A 13,217-nucleotide genomic window follows, 5' to 3' on the forward strand; every position below is an offset into this window, starting at 1 on the left:
AAGTCTTATTGAAAGAAAAATCTAATTTTCCTTTCAAGCATTCCCCCCCACTCTCGTAGAAGAATATATCATTTTTAAATAAATTAATTTTCGGATTTATTTGTATTTCTGCGGGATATTCTTTAAAAAAATGTTATAAAATTAAATTTAAATAAATTAAATTTTGATCCTTATAAAATCAATATTATATATTGATGTATTGGCATTAAATCGATTAATGAATATAAGGCTGAGCATCTTTTAAAAAGCACTTAATCTTCATTAAGTGCTTTTTTTATATAAAAATTAAATTTAATTTTTTAAATATGTTATCAGCTTCTACGTTGTTTCTTCTGTTAAACATCAATTATAATCAAACTATCGTAAAATTTAATCCAGATAATTAAAAGATTATTTTAAGCGCCATTAAAAAATTTAAATTGAAAGCAGATATTTTCGATAAAGTGACATCAATTAAGTAATAAAAATAATAAAATTTTCACTATTTTTTAATTAAATTTATATAGAAAAATAAACAGGATAAAATAATTTTTAAGTTTTGATTTAAATTGCTCTATAATTATTTTAAATTAAATGAATAAAATAACGGAATATACCGAGAGAAAATTCAATTTTTATTTTATCATCAAATAATAATATGTACAGAAATAATATTTAATGACCGATTCCTTAATGACAATGAAGAGTTTAAGTATCTCAATTACGGTATTATGGTCAGAAATTGATCCATCATTACTATTTTCTTCTTGCTCAATTTAAATGTAACCCGATCAGTAACAAAAAGGAATAACGAATCTGTATTTTTTCCCTTGTATATTTTTTTGTTTTGGCTAGGAAATACTTTTATAATCAAACGTATTATCGGGGAATTTAATTAAAATGGTAATGGAGTCTAATTTATAAGAATCTCAGCTTTATAAATCCTATATCGAATAAAGAAATAAATCCGATTTTTATTTTTAGCACTAAGACATTTTGGTTTTATACAAAAGAATATGGATTTTAAAATTACATTATCTTCTTTATAACCCATACCAGGCCTCTATTGACTGTTATGTTTCGACATGTAAGGTAAAATCTGCTTATGTCATCGATTTTCAAGTGATGAAGATAGCAAAGTAGCTTGGATTCGAGTGAAGAGGAGGACTTTTTTTTTTCTTTTCCAAGATTTCGTCCTGCATTTGAAGTGGTACAAGTACATTTGGTTCCAAAACGGATTATACAAAATACATGGTTAAGATGAAGCTAGATCCTCGAAAATTCTCATCTATTATACATGCAGAATGTAAAGAAAAATAAATCCATTTTTTTTTTTTAGTAACAAAGTTATAACATTTTCTAAGCATTCTTAAATAAATTCCTTGTATCATTTTCTGTCTAACTGCATTATCATTTATGGGAATGTGTTTGATAAGATGTGAGTTATGTTTATTAATGAATGGTATTTTTGTAATGACTTTTTATGATTAAGGATTAAAAAAATCTAATAAAATTCATTTTAGAGTGACGTAAATGGGGGGAGCAAACATCAAGTAATGCCAGATGTGTCGAAATTTATTATTATTATTATTATTTATTTTCTACCGTCAGATTCTGAAGCAAGCAAATGCTTTGCTCTGTCCATCTTTATGAACAATTAAGTGTTGCTAGAATATAGAAAGATGTGAATGAAAGTTAAGTGAATATCAATGGATTCGTTCATTTGGGATGTAAATTTTCTAAAAATAGTGTCATGTTTATTTATCAGTAGAGTGCTGTAAATTCTCCTCTTCTAGAGTGGATTTCTGCTAAGAAACGTTATATATCTGTCCACAAATTTTTAAATTTTTCTGTAATTTATTATAAGTTACTTTCTAAGATAATTTATGATCTTTTAAAATATAAAAATTAAAGTTTTGATAATATTTTTAATTTCAGAAATATATATATATATATATACACACACACAGAGATTTGAATATATGAAAGAAAAATGAGTTTGTTAGTCGAGATAATTAACTAGAAATGAAATTTTCGTATAATTTAATGAAAAATTCGTAATAAAAGTAAGAAGTTTTGGCTAATGATCGTTTATTATTCATTAATGAGATCTGCATTTAGTTTTAGGAAATTTTTAAAAGTTTTTCTTTTTTTTTGTTTTTAAATCTAAAATAATTATATTTTAATTTTTAAAATGTTTTGGTAATTAGCTGATGAATATTGCTTCATTAAAAATTAAGAAATTTTCGTCCATTTTAATTACATAAATATTTATCGAAATTGAAAAAAAAATTAATATTAAATTTTCATAAATTAAATGATATGTTATGTTAGATTAAAATTATTTATAAAATATAAATTTTTAAATAATTTAATAAATTATTAAAATTTTAATTAATTTAATTAATATTTTCGAAAGTCTCAAATTTATTGAACTCGTATTTTTTTAATTTTTAATTTAATTTAAACGTTTTGTTTATTAGGTTATTTATAATTATAGATAATTATAGTTGGATTATACATATTAAATAAATAATAAAATATTTTAAAAATAACAAAAAATATGATTAAATATATAACATCTATTCTAATAATAATAATATTTATATTATTTAAAAATATTCATGCGTATATATATATATATATATATATATATGTATTTATATACATAATATATAATCGATTATCTTATATTTATGGAATAAATCATATTTTAATAAATCATTGCTGATTTAATACATTTATTAACATTAAAAAAATATTCAGAGTAAAAAGCTTATTACCCAAATGACCGATTTTCTACAAGAAAAATCAATAGAATAAAGGAATAAAAAGATAAAAATAAATAAGATAAAAATTTTCGATCCGTATGAATTTTTTAGTAGATGTAACTTTTATTTTTTCTTTTATTCTTCTTTGTCCTTTCCCCCCTCCCCTTTCTCGTGCTCTTTTACGTAGAAAGTGAGGCATTCGATATTATTGAAGCAACTATTGGCTGTCAAAAAATGTCACCTTAATCAGTCACGTGACGTTGTACAACCGAGAGAGACAGTTGGATCAAGTTTGGAGTAGAGGACCGATTGGAAGGAGCTGCAGCTTTAAATCCTCTGGGACTAGGAATGTACAGGATGGAGTGACAACCGGGAAGAGTGGGACAAGTTGGGATAAAACTAGATAGTTTCATATTGATCTTCCATGAAATGAAGCTACTTAAGTTATTTTTCTCCTCCCCGTTCTTTGAATATATTTATTTTCTTTTTTTAATTTTTAATATTATTATTATTTTTTAAAATAATTTTTAACACAAATTATAGTAGTAACAATTGTGATAATAATGAGAAAAACATCTTGATAACAGATATTTACTAACTTAACATTCACAATACATATTTTTGTTGTTTTTTTCCTACCTTATCTTTGAAACTAAACCAGAAGAGAAAGAAGATATTTTAAAATTTATTATCCTATTATTCCATTTAAATTTATTATCCCATTAAGATATTAGAAAAGATAAAAACCACCGAATTCATTTTTTAAAGAAAAATAATATATATTTATAATTGTAAATAAATATATATTTTTATAGCATGAAATAATTATTAATATAAATTTCCAAGTAGTGTTACGTCTTTATTTAAAAGAATATTTTATTATCTGGTAATACGGGAATGAAGAGATAATAAATTGGAAAAAATTATTCATATAAAAGTATTTTTAGCAAGAAATGTGAGTTGATAATGAATATTTTCGTAAGCATTAAAAATTTAACATGTTAAATTTTCCAATATTTAATGGGATGTTTTATATATTTTATAGAATTTTTTTCCTCTCTCTCCTCCTCCTTTACCTCCTTCTTTCCTCTCTCCCTCCTAACTTTCCTATCTTGTCTTTTTCTATATCTTGTCACTTTCTGATCGATGAACGTCTTCTGCATCTGGGATATTGAAAGAAAAATAATATAAAATCGTATAAATATGCAGAATGGCGAAGGATTGTCAAGTGCATTATCAATCCCTCGGTCAGCATTATCGGACATGTTTCTCTGCCTTGCCACCAGAGCGCGCCACCATCGACCGAAACACCCCGCTTTATAAAGACGAGTCGGGGGTCGTTTGCATGCACGTGAAGACCAGACGATCAGCTGAATGCATCATTTATTACAACAGCATGTATTTATTCACCATTAAGATATGATTCGACGTCGGGTTCGGTTATGAGAACACTCCACGGGGATTAGATAACTCTCAACCTCTAAAAGTGTCGTAAAGGTAAGACGAATCTCTCAATTTAACCCATCCGATGATATTAGACAGAAAATTTCGTAAACGATTATTTATTTACGGTTTATAACAGAATTCTGTGACGTAATATAATTTATAAACACATTCGTAACCCGTAAACTAGTTCCTAAAATTAACCTTGAAGTCAATTAAAATTTTTGATGTTTATACGCTTTACTTTTAATCCATTTTTTTCGCTAGATTAATTATTATTAAAAGAAAAGTTTTTTTCCTTTTCATAAAACTTTCTACGTAAAAAAATTATGAATTTCTTAGGGGTTATTTATCCAAGTTGCTAGTCCTTGAAGCGACGAGTAATTTATCTGCAAGTGGAGAGCGTAAGGCTGAAGTGGTTTCGTCTGAATCTTTTGTACTTATGTTTGTTCAGCCTCAATGGATGTATTGAAGTCGTGTTTAGTTCGAGTATTCAATTTTCATAAGACATAAGCGAACGACTGTTGCCCTTCATCTGCCTATATATACTTTTTTATTTTATTTTATTTTTTTTGAATCTTGCTTTTCCCCTTTCCTTTCCATTATTTTAGCTTTAACCTTCTGACATGTCCTCGGCATAGTTTCCTTTATCCAACCTATCCGCATTATTAACAATATTCTGCACAATGCGTAAAGGTTGTTAACATTGTAAGAGTATTGTTAAGGATATTTCTGACGATTAATAGATTTGTTTGCGCGAATAATTTACTGGATTTAAAGTGTATTATTAAATGAAGTTTGAATGGTTTAAATTCTCTTTCAAAGTTCGCTCGATGAATAATCACAAACAGTTGGCGAATTCGATTCTCTCTTATGTAAATATCTTTCTATTATGTTTATCAAGCGTGAACCGAAATCACGGTTGAGGAAAGTATGATAAACAGATTTTCGATACGTTAAAACTATTAGTTGAATATAAGAACAGGGGGAAGGAAGCTCTGAGATTGTCATTTTACATAAACAAAACTCGATACCGAACGTAAAAAAAAAAAAAAAAAAACACAAAAATATAAGCAAGGGTGATCGATTGCTCTGCTTTTCTCTATTCTTAGGCTACACTCAATGGAGTGAAGTATTTGATCTTTGACCATTTGGAGTCTAGAAAGGTAACGTCTCCCACGAGAGTGGACGGAATAGAGATAAACAAATAGTCGTGTAGTAAAGTAGAAGTAATTTCGTGACGGTAGGACAATGACAGTGATATCTAGGTTGACTTTGAACGAATCGAACTGTTCGATCTGTACCCTTATTCTTTTCTAGTCCCAGAAAATGATTCTCTTCCCTCCCCACCGGCTTTAGTTGTAGGTTTCGAACTAATGTCTCTCAGCAAAGGACTGGTCGAATTTCCAATAATAAGCGTAAAATATCGGTAACAATCTGTATTATATATCAAAATTGCATCATTTTCTATATCATTCCAATAAAATATATATCATTGGTTGGTTTTCCCCTTCCAGATGAATAACATTTGTTGTGTTTCTCACATATTTTTAATGTCATCGGTTGCATTTTTTTTTCTCTCTCTCTCTCTCTCTCTCTCTCTCTCTCTCTTTAGTCCTTCAGTGATGAAGTTAGTTATTTATCGACTCGTAAAAAAATCTGATAATAAAACTAATGCTTTGGTTCTAGCTTAATTTTTATGTTTCGATTTTATAGTTAATGAACTTGTATATGACACATTTTCTTTTAATAGAAAAGATTGTTTGTTTTTTTAATGAAAAGGAGCTCTTACGTGGTATTTTTGCAGTATAAGCTATTTTTTCAGCAATATTTTAGCGAAGTGGTTTATTTTTATATCACTTTAAGGTCGAAAACCGTTCATTTTAACCATTCGATCAAAATTAGTATGATGTTTATTCGAAGGAAGCCGTGCTTTTGTATATAATTGATTAACTTAATCTTGTATTACTACTCGAAAAACTTGAAAAAAGCTTTCATAATATTTCGTTTTTGTTAATGGCATAGCACTAAAATTCGATTTAGGTATAATCAGAACTTTATATTTTGATATATTGATTCTAATATATATTAACTTAGAAATGCCATAATTAGTTAAATTTAACTAGATTTATAAACTATTCAGTTGTGTGTTTATTAGTTAATACGTTTCGTCCATAATTTATTATATAATCGCCCGCTTCAACGGCAGTAACATAATAATCTTAAGTGAATAGAATGCTAGGCAGCTTATATTTTAGTGTAAAAAAACTAATTTTTAATAAAGATTTTAGTTTTATTGATTATATATATAATTACAAAATTTAAAAAAAGAAAGGTTGTGGGGAATACTAAATTTCCTATCTGTGTTTGATCATCACAAAAAATTAAATTGTAATTTTCCTCCATAAAATATTTCATTAATTATTATTTTTTTAAGTTTCAGCATGCTAATTAAAATGCTTTTTTTGTCTTTTAAGTAAATAATGCTTGTAAAATATAATCAATAGCATGAAATTAGTTCGTATCATACCTTGGAGCGTCCAATTCTTTTCGGATTTTTTCTTACTTGGTTTTCAAATGTTTAATTTTTCAACATCTTATCTTAAAACACATAATCATTTTACAATAATTAAAGTTTTGAGCCAAGATAATCTGTAAGTCGGCTAACCAGTAGAACATTTTCTTTTCCTCAACCCAATGCTTTATTCTGGTTTGACATGCCACACGAATCTACTAAACGATCATTAAATAGTTATTAAAGGTTCCTAAATTTACATTTAATGACAATTTATAGATAATTACTTATAATTAGAAGTCAAAGGGTTTAGTTTTACTTTAATCATGATAGAAAAGGGATGCAAAAATGTCGATTTCTGTATCCGTACAGATTTATATCTGGGAATAAACTACTCCGAGGTGGTCGCCGATAAATTATGATAGATTAATTATCCTCAGAATGGACTATTTGCCATTCATTTTGGTAATGGAATCGTTTTATCACAAGCTAGATGGAAAGCAAGCAATAGGCTAATGGCAAGAGCTCTGACGTAGCTATTGACTATAACGCATATCTAATCGTTTAGTTTAACTCAGATTCTTCCATTTAGTTGAAAAATCCCATTCAGAACTTGCAATTTTAGAAGTTGTCGTTTAGGTAGACGATTTGGCAACCGTACGAAAACGCATCTAAAAGAAGAAAAAAGAAAAGAAAAATACAAAAAACTGTTCTTATGGCGAACAAGCTTCTTGACATTTTTGAAAAATTATCTTTCCAGTAAGATAAATCTCCTTTTAGGAAAATTTCATAACATTTTTGTATAGAAACTCCGCTTTAATTTTATGAAAAATTAAAGTTAATTTAAAAAAAAAGATATATTTTTGAGTTATATATTTTCCCCCCTTCATCGCTTAACCGTAAAGTAAACATAATTTAATCTTCTATAGGCTATGTATAATATAAAAGATATAAACTGATAATTTAAAATAAAATTTTACTGAATCGAAAGCTCTGTTCTGCTTTTTTCTTTTCTTCTTTTTTTTAAAAATGATTTCCTGATTATTAATTATGCAGTTATCAAAAAGTTAATTCTTATTCTTTAAACTTAGTGTCAAAATTATAGTTTTCGTGTCGCGCATCGATTGCTTTTAAACATGAAAGCTTAGAATATTTATGATCTGTAAAGTATCTGGATTTTATCAAACTTATCTCTTATTTTTTTAATGTCGCGCACAATTTTTACCATTTATTTAATCACTTTATAGCTCGGCTTTTTATAAATTTCAACTTGCTAATTTTAATATTTCATTTCTTATAAAAATAACTACTTATAGGCCTATATTTAGCCTATATAACTCCGAATTAATTGTGCTTGGGCCATCCAGATAATCGGATTTTTGCTTAAAATAGTAATTTTTCCTACCCAAACACTTCGTTTATGTACAGTACGTGCTATATGCAAATAAAATAACGTGTATAATTATATGCAAATTAAATATTAAATGTGGAAATGTACCTATGAATGAACGTAGTTTATTTTCTACATTTAAAAAATACTTTTCATGCATAAACAGTACATGTCTGTGTGTACATATATATATATATATATATATATTTTTTTTTTATTAATAATTAACAAGGATGAACTGCTTGTTAATGAAGTACAGCGAAACTCCAATTATCCGGATTGCCCCCCCGACTTTGTTAAAAATAAATAGGCATATATGTGTGTACATATATATATATATATATATATATATATATTATATATATAACCACGAAAAGTTTGAATATAAATCAAAAATAGATTATCTTTTATAATCGACCTTAAAGATATTTTTAAATGCCTTTTTTTATTAACTTAACGAAAGTTACAGGCTTTGCAACTGTTTAAACATCTGTTGCAGATACAGCTCTAAATTTGTTGTTTTTAAATATATAAAAGTGCTTTAACAAAACCTTGTTATTTTATAAAGATTAAGGACAAGTTTGTGTGTTGAATGGCAAAGAAACACGTAACGAGAGGTGTTATAGTTGCGTAATGGGCATCGAAATATCTACAGGTTGAACTCTCCTCCACCCCTCTTAAGTCGATATTTATGGCATTGATTTAGCAGATAGTTGATAGCAAAATTAATCGATATTTTCGCACAACGGGAAAATTGATTTTTTGGTTCTCTCTAGATGTTGCTATTCTGGTAGATATACAGCGATAAACGAGAAAAAAGATGCTTACTCAGATAAATATTTATATAAAAATATATATATAAAAGGGAGAAACAAAGCATTTCAACTCGACTTTTATAGTTTTTTTTACACTTTATTCAATCCTAAAAAATTCAACATTTAACCCATTTAAATTTAAAAAAACGCTGTCTTAAAATCATCTTTTAACCTCATAACGTTTGAAAATAAAATTTTTGGAACGAACTACTCGTGTATTGCAGAACGTTATAACTCTCTAGATATAAATAGCAAGCTAGAAGTTCGGTTTTTTTATACATATATAGCAAAACATAAATTCCTAACAGATTTCAGTTCATTTAAAACATTAGCGAAAGTTCTATATAGGAAAAATAAAAATAATTTTCGAGCGATGCGCTGGCTAAAAAAGAGGACGGAGAGAAAAAATAATTCACATTATCTTTTCCGCATAAAAAATCCTTACTAGCAGAGATAATCCACAAAGAGTATCGCATTTAACCCCATACTAAAAATCTGACAAATATTAATTTACGTCCTCCATCCCTCGTTTATATCGTTGTAGGACAATGTTTGTGTTCCTTTCTAGATAAAGCCTGAAATATATATATATGTATAATATAATATTTTTTTATATTCGGGCAGGTGTTATGTTTCAAAGATTAATAGCCATAGACGTTATAAACTTCGTCATAAAAAACTTATAAATTATAAAAGAAAAATTCTCGAATTTTTAATAATAAAAGATAAATTTAATTGTAGCCAAATTCAGTTTTAGTAATTAGATTGCTAATGCGATTATTGTCCTCTGCACACGCTTGAAAACATAAGTACAAGTATTGAATTACAATCGAAGATAGATTGAAGTGTAGAAGAACGATAGACGTCTATTCAAAATCTCTTGGCCTAAATCTCGAGTTTAATAAACAAAAAGAGTAGATACTTCTATACGAAAAAGTAATTAAAAGATAATTATTCGACAGTATTGACTGTAACAGTGTTTAGTAGTAAAGGCGATAGGAACACCTGCTATAAGAGTTATTGAAGGGTGGAGTCGATGCCTCGAGGAAAAGCTTCACCTGTTTGTCAAATGGCGTTGACTCTTTGTTTTTGGTGGTGATAAAATTTATATATATTTATCTAATCCTACCTTGTAATTATAAAAGTGAAGAGTTCAGGAAAATTCTGACTTGAATATCTATATCAGGAATGGCTTCTAGGCTACCGCTCTTAAGGATTAAAGACACGCCTTTAATGTAGAAATTTCCTACTCCAAGTTGTAATTTTTGCACTGTAATTCTTTTTTTTAAAATGAATTATGAAGTCGTTATAAAATATAGGAAGGTTCTGTTGCTGTACATAAAGTTTGCATGTTTTTAATATTTCTTAATTTTTTTCCCTTCAGAGAAGTTATCTAAAAGATAGGCCATCACATTAAGGTTACTAAATATAGATTGATGAATGTAAAAGTACAAAAAAGAAATCGACTTTTTCCGGTCGAAAATTCTTTAGAATATCTCCAATTTAATCACGGATAATAAAATCAATATTAGTGACATTACTCAATTTAAAGTTTGTCATGTAAAGTTCAATCAATAAGTAACAAGACTATCATCATCTAAGCTCTTATAATACTTCAACTTTTAGCTTCGATTTTTCTCTCTAAATCTGTCTCATCTTTCTCAATTCGACGACTTTGCCGTTCTTTCTTAATTAAAACTATTAAGCAGAGAAATCGAATCTTAGTTATAAAATTAGTATTTAGCTCGCATCCATCCGTTAATTTAATCCTTGAATGAACTCTATTAATATTTCAAGTTGGGATGCCGATAAGATCGGATGACTGCAGGAGGAACTAGGAAGATAAACTTGACCGTTACTAGCGCTAACCAGGCCACCCAGAACAACTGCGATCACATAACTGTCACCATAGAATCAAAACAACAACATTAAATCAAAACTTAAGTAGGACTACTTTTGACAGTTATTTTTGGTAAATATAATCAAGATCCAGCATAAGAATCTATTTGTCTATTAAACTGCCCTTTCGGAGCGTACGTTACAGAACTACTTCAAGATATAACCTCTTAAACTTTTTAAAAATCGGCATTTATACACTTCTAGACCATCTCGCTGATCCGCATCGAAGAATAAAGGCAATAATTGCGTAGTAAAGAAAAAAGCTTTTCCATAATAAATAAACTTCCATCCTATTTAGGTGATTCAGATTAAATGCTGTTTAGCATTAAACTATACATAAGAAGCCATTGAAAGTCTGCCATGCAAGGCACGATCTTGTGTTCGAGTAATTAGAAAATGCCTCTCCTCGTCTTTTAACCTGTTACTTTATATTCTGATCTCGATGTGAGTTCAGGATGCGGGTTGTCTTTCACGGAAATAGTAGCTACCGTGACAAATTTAAGCCTGCCATGAAGTTTCTTCACACTTTTCTTTAGCACTGTTCACCCCTTCTTCGTGTGTTTTGTCTTTCTGAAAGCTAGCGAATTTATACTTTCGCTGGAAGAAAATATGGCAAGTAATGAGATTTTTTTTAAGTATATTTAAATAGTGTAGAAAGTTTTTTTTATGCAATTTATGATCGTTGCTGAGAGATTTCTTTCAGTAAACATTTTAGAGCGAAAAAACACTCCAATTAAATTTGACACCGGTGAGTATTAGCGAGTATAGAATTATTCAGAAATGTCAACTTGAACAGTAATTATGCTTTTACTTCGAGTTTTTCTTTCGCTTGAGCTCCTTTCTAATTTAATTCGTTCAGTTTGCTTCTATACTTACTTCAGCAGCTAAAAACATGATTTTTATATAGTTTTATTTGCCCTTTTTAAAGTAAACTTTAACTGGAAAGTGTCGGATAACAAAAGTATTGATTTGGATTTTTTTGGTCTTCATGAATTTGCTTTAAAGTTATCTTTTAAATTTAAATTTTTTTTCCGTGTATTTATTAATCATCATAAATAGTCGTAACTTTTAGCGATAAAAAAGTACAAGGATATTATTATATAAATACATCTAAAAGACGAGAAAACCATCTTGATTTATAAGGACTTCTCTAAAGGAAGTATGGAGGAGGCACCTCTTGCTGTGACGATTTTTCCTCGGAATACAAATATTTGAACAGATAATTTTAATATTTTGTACATAATAATTTAATTTTACGCTCTCATTACGTGTCAAAGTAACTGTTTCCATGTAAGTTAATTTTATAAAAAATATTTACATTTTTTATGAAAAAATATAAATTAATTCCAATTTCAGACTTTAAAATATACAAAAGATTGCCGAAATGTTTCTATACATTATTTATAACTCGAATTTTCTTTTATAAAACATCTTTTAGTCTTGTTTTTATAGAGCTGTATCTAAACCAGAAAAATATATATCATAGCATGTACGAATGAAATATTGGATTCGAGATTTCAAAAATACATTTTTCATCTAGTTCCATATCCTATATATACTATGGTTCCTATAGATGTAGGCCTACACGTTGTATTTCTATATCAAAGTATACAGATCAATCAGTTTGTAAAGGCCGCATACCATCGTTTCATATCACGATTTATTCTTACTTGCCAATTTTCTTCCATCGTCGCTTTAGTAAAAAAAATAAATTCAGATTTATCAACAGGAATAATATAAACAACTTTTTAAGCTATTTAAAATACAGAGGATAATTTAACTGTTGCAAAATACAATATGTACAGAACATTCGATCAAATTTGATTTTCTTTTTTTAAAACAGAATTTAAAACAGTTATTTAGTGATTTGTGTTTATTTTGCATATTAATTGTTTAATTACAATACAAAAGGGTGATTTGCATATCTAAACAATCTCCGAAACAAAAGTTTTATTACTTTCGCTCGTTTGTCTAATGAAATTAAGGTGCGTAGCACTAGGAAATCCTCTTAAATTTTCGTTTGATGACAAAGGGACCGAAATTTGGTTAGGTGCATAAGTAAAAATATATTTATCAGATCACCTGAGTCAAAATAGGATGCTACTTTTTATGTATGAGAGGATTAATCGTTAGTAAAGAAACGATTCTTTCATCGCTACTTATTATCTAAGGACTTAACGGTACAAAAGTCGAGGTCGAGCAAAGACGATTTCACGTTTTGACCTTTCACACAGGTGCTTGACTCATTTAATCAACATTTAGATAATACAGGACCGGTCGTAAATACCTGGAAATCCTGTTCTAGGAGGAGATCATGTTGAAATGACTTGTGTGTACGGTTCTCCTTTTAAACAAAACAGTAAATGAGACCGTGCTGAAACACCGTGCTATTCAGGTCGTTTGAA

At 28.2% G+C, this 13,217-nt stretch overlaps 1 protein-coding gene across 2 annotated transcripts in view; it reads left to right on the forward strand.

Moving 5' to 3' along the window:
* The first annotated feature begins 4,082 nt into the window (after nt 1-4,082).
* The window catches only part of LOC136985596 (ADAMTS-like protein 5), a 50,009-nt gene continuing 40,874 nt past the window's right edge, over nt 4,083-13,217 (forward strand). The window contains exon 1 of one of the 2 annotated variants that reach the window (XM_067282921.1): nt 4,083-4,247. The gene's annotated coding sequence lies outside the window, so the exon portion shown is untranslated. The remainder of the gene's footprint in view (nt 4,248-13,217) is intronic. The other variant, XM_067282920.1, reaches the window with a different exon arrangement.

The sequence above is a fragment of the Centruroides vittatus genome, unplaced genomic scaffold (genome assembly GCF_030686945.1).
Source record: "Centruroides vittatus isolate TY-2023 unplaced genomic scaffold, ASM3068694v2 contig_971, whole genome shotgun sequence".
In the NCBI taxonomy this organism is placed as follows: Eukaryota; Metazoa; Arthropoda; class Arachnida; order Scorpiones; family Buthidae; genus Centruroides; species Centruroides vittatus.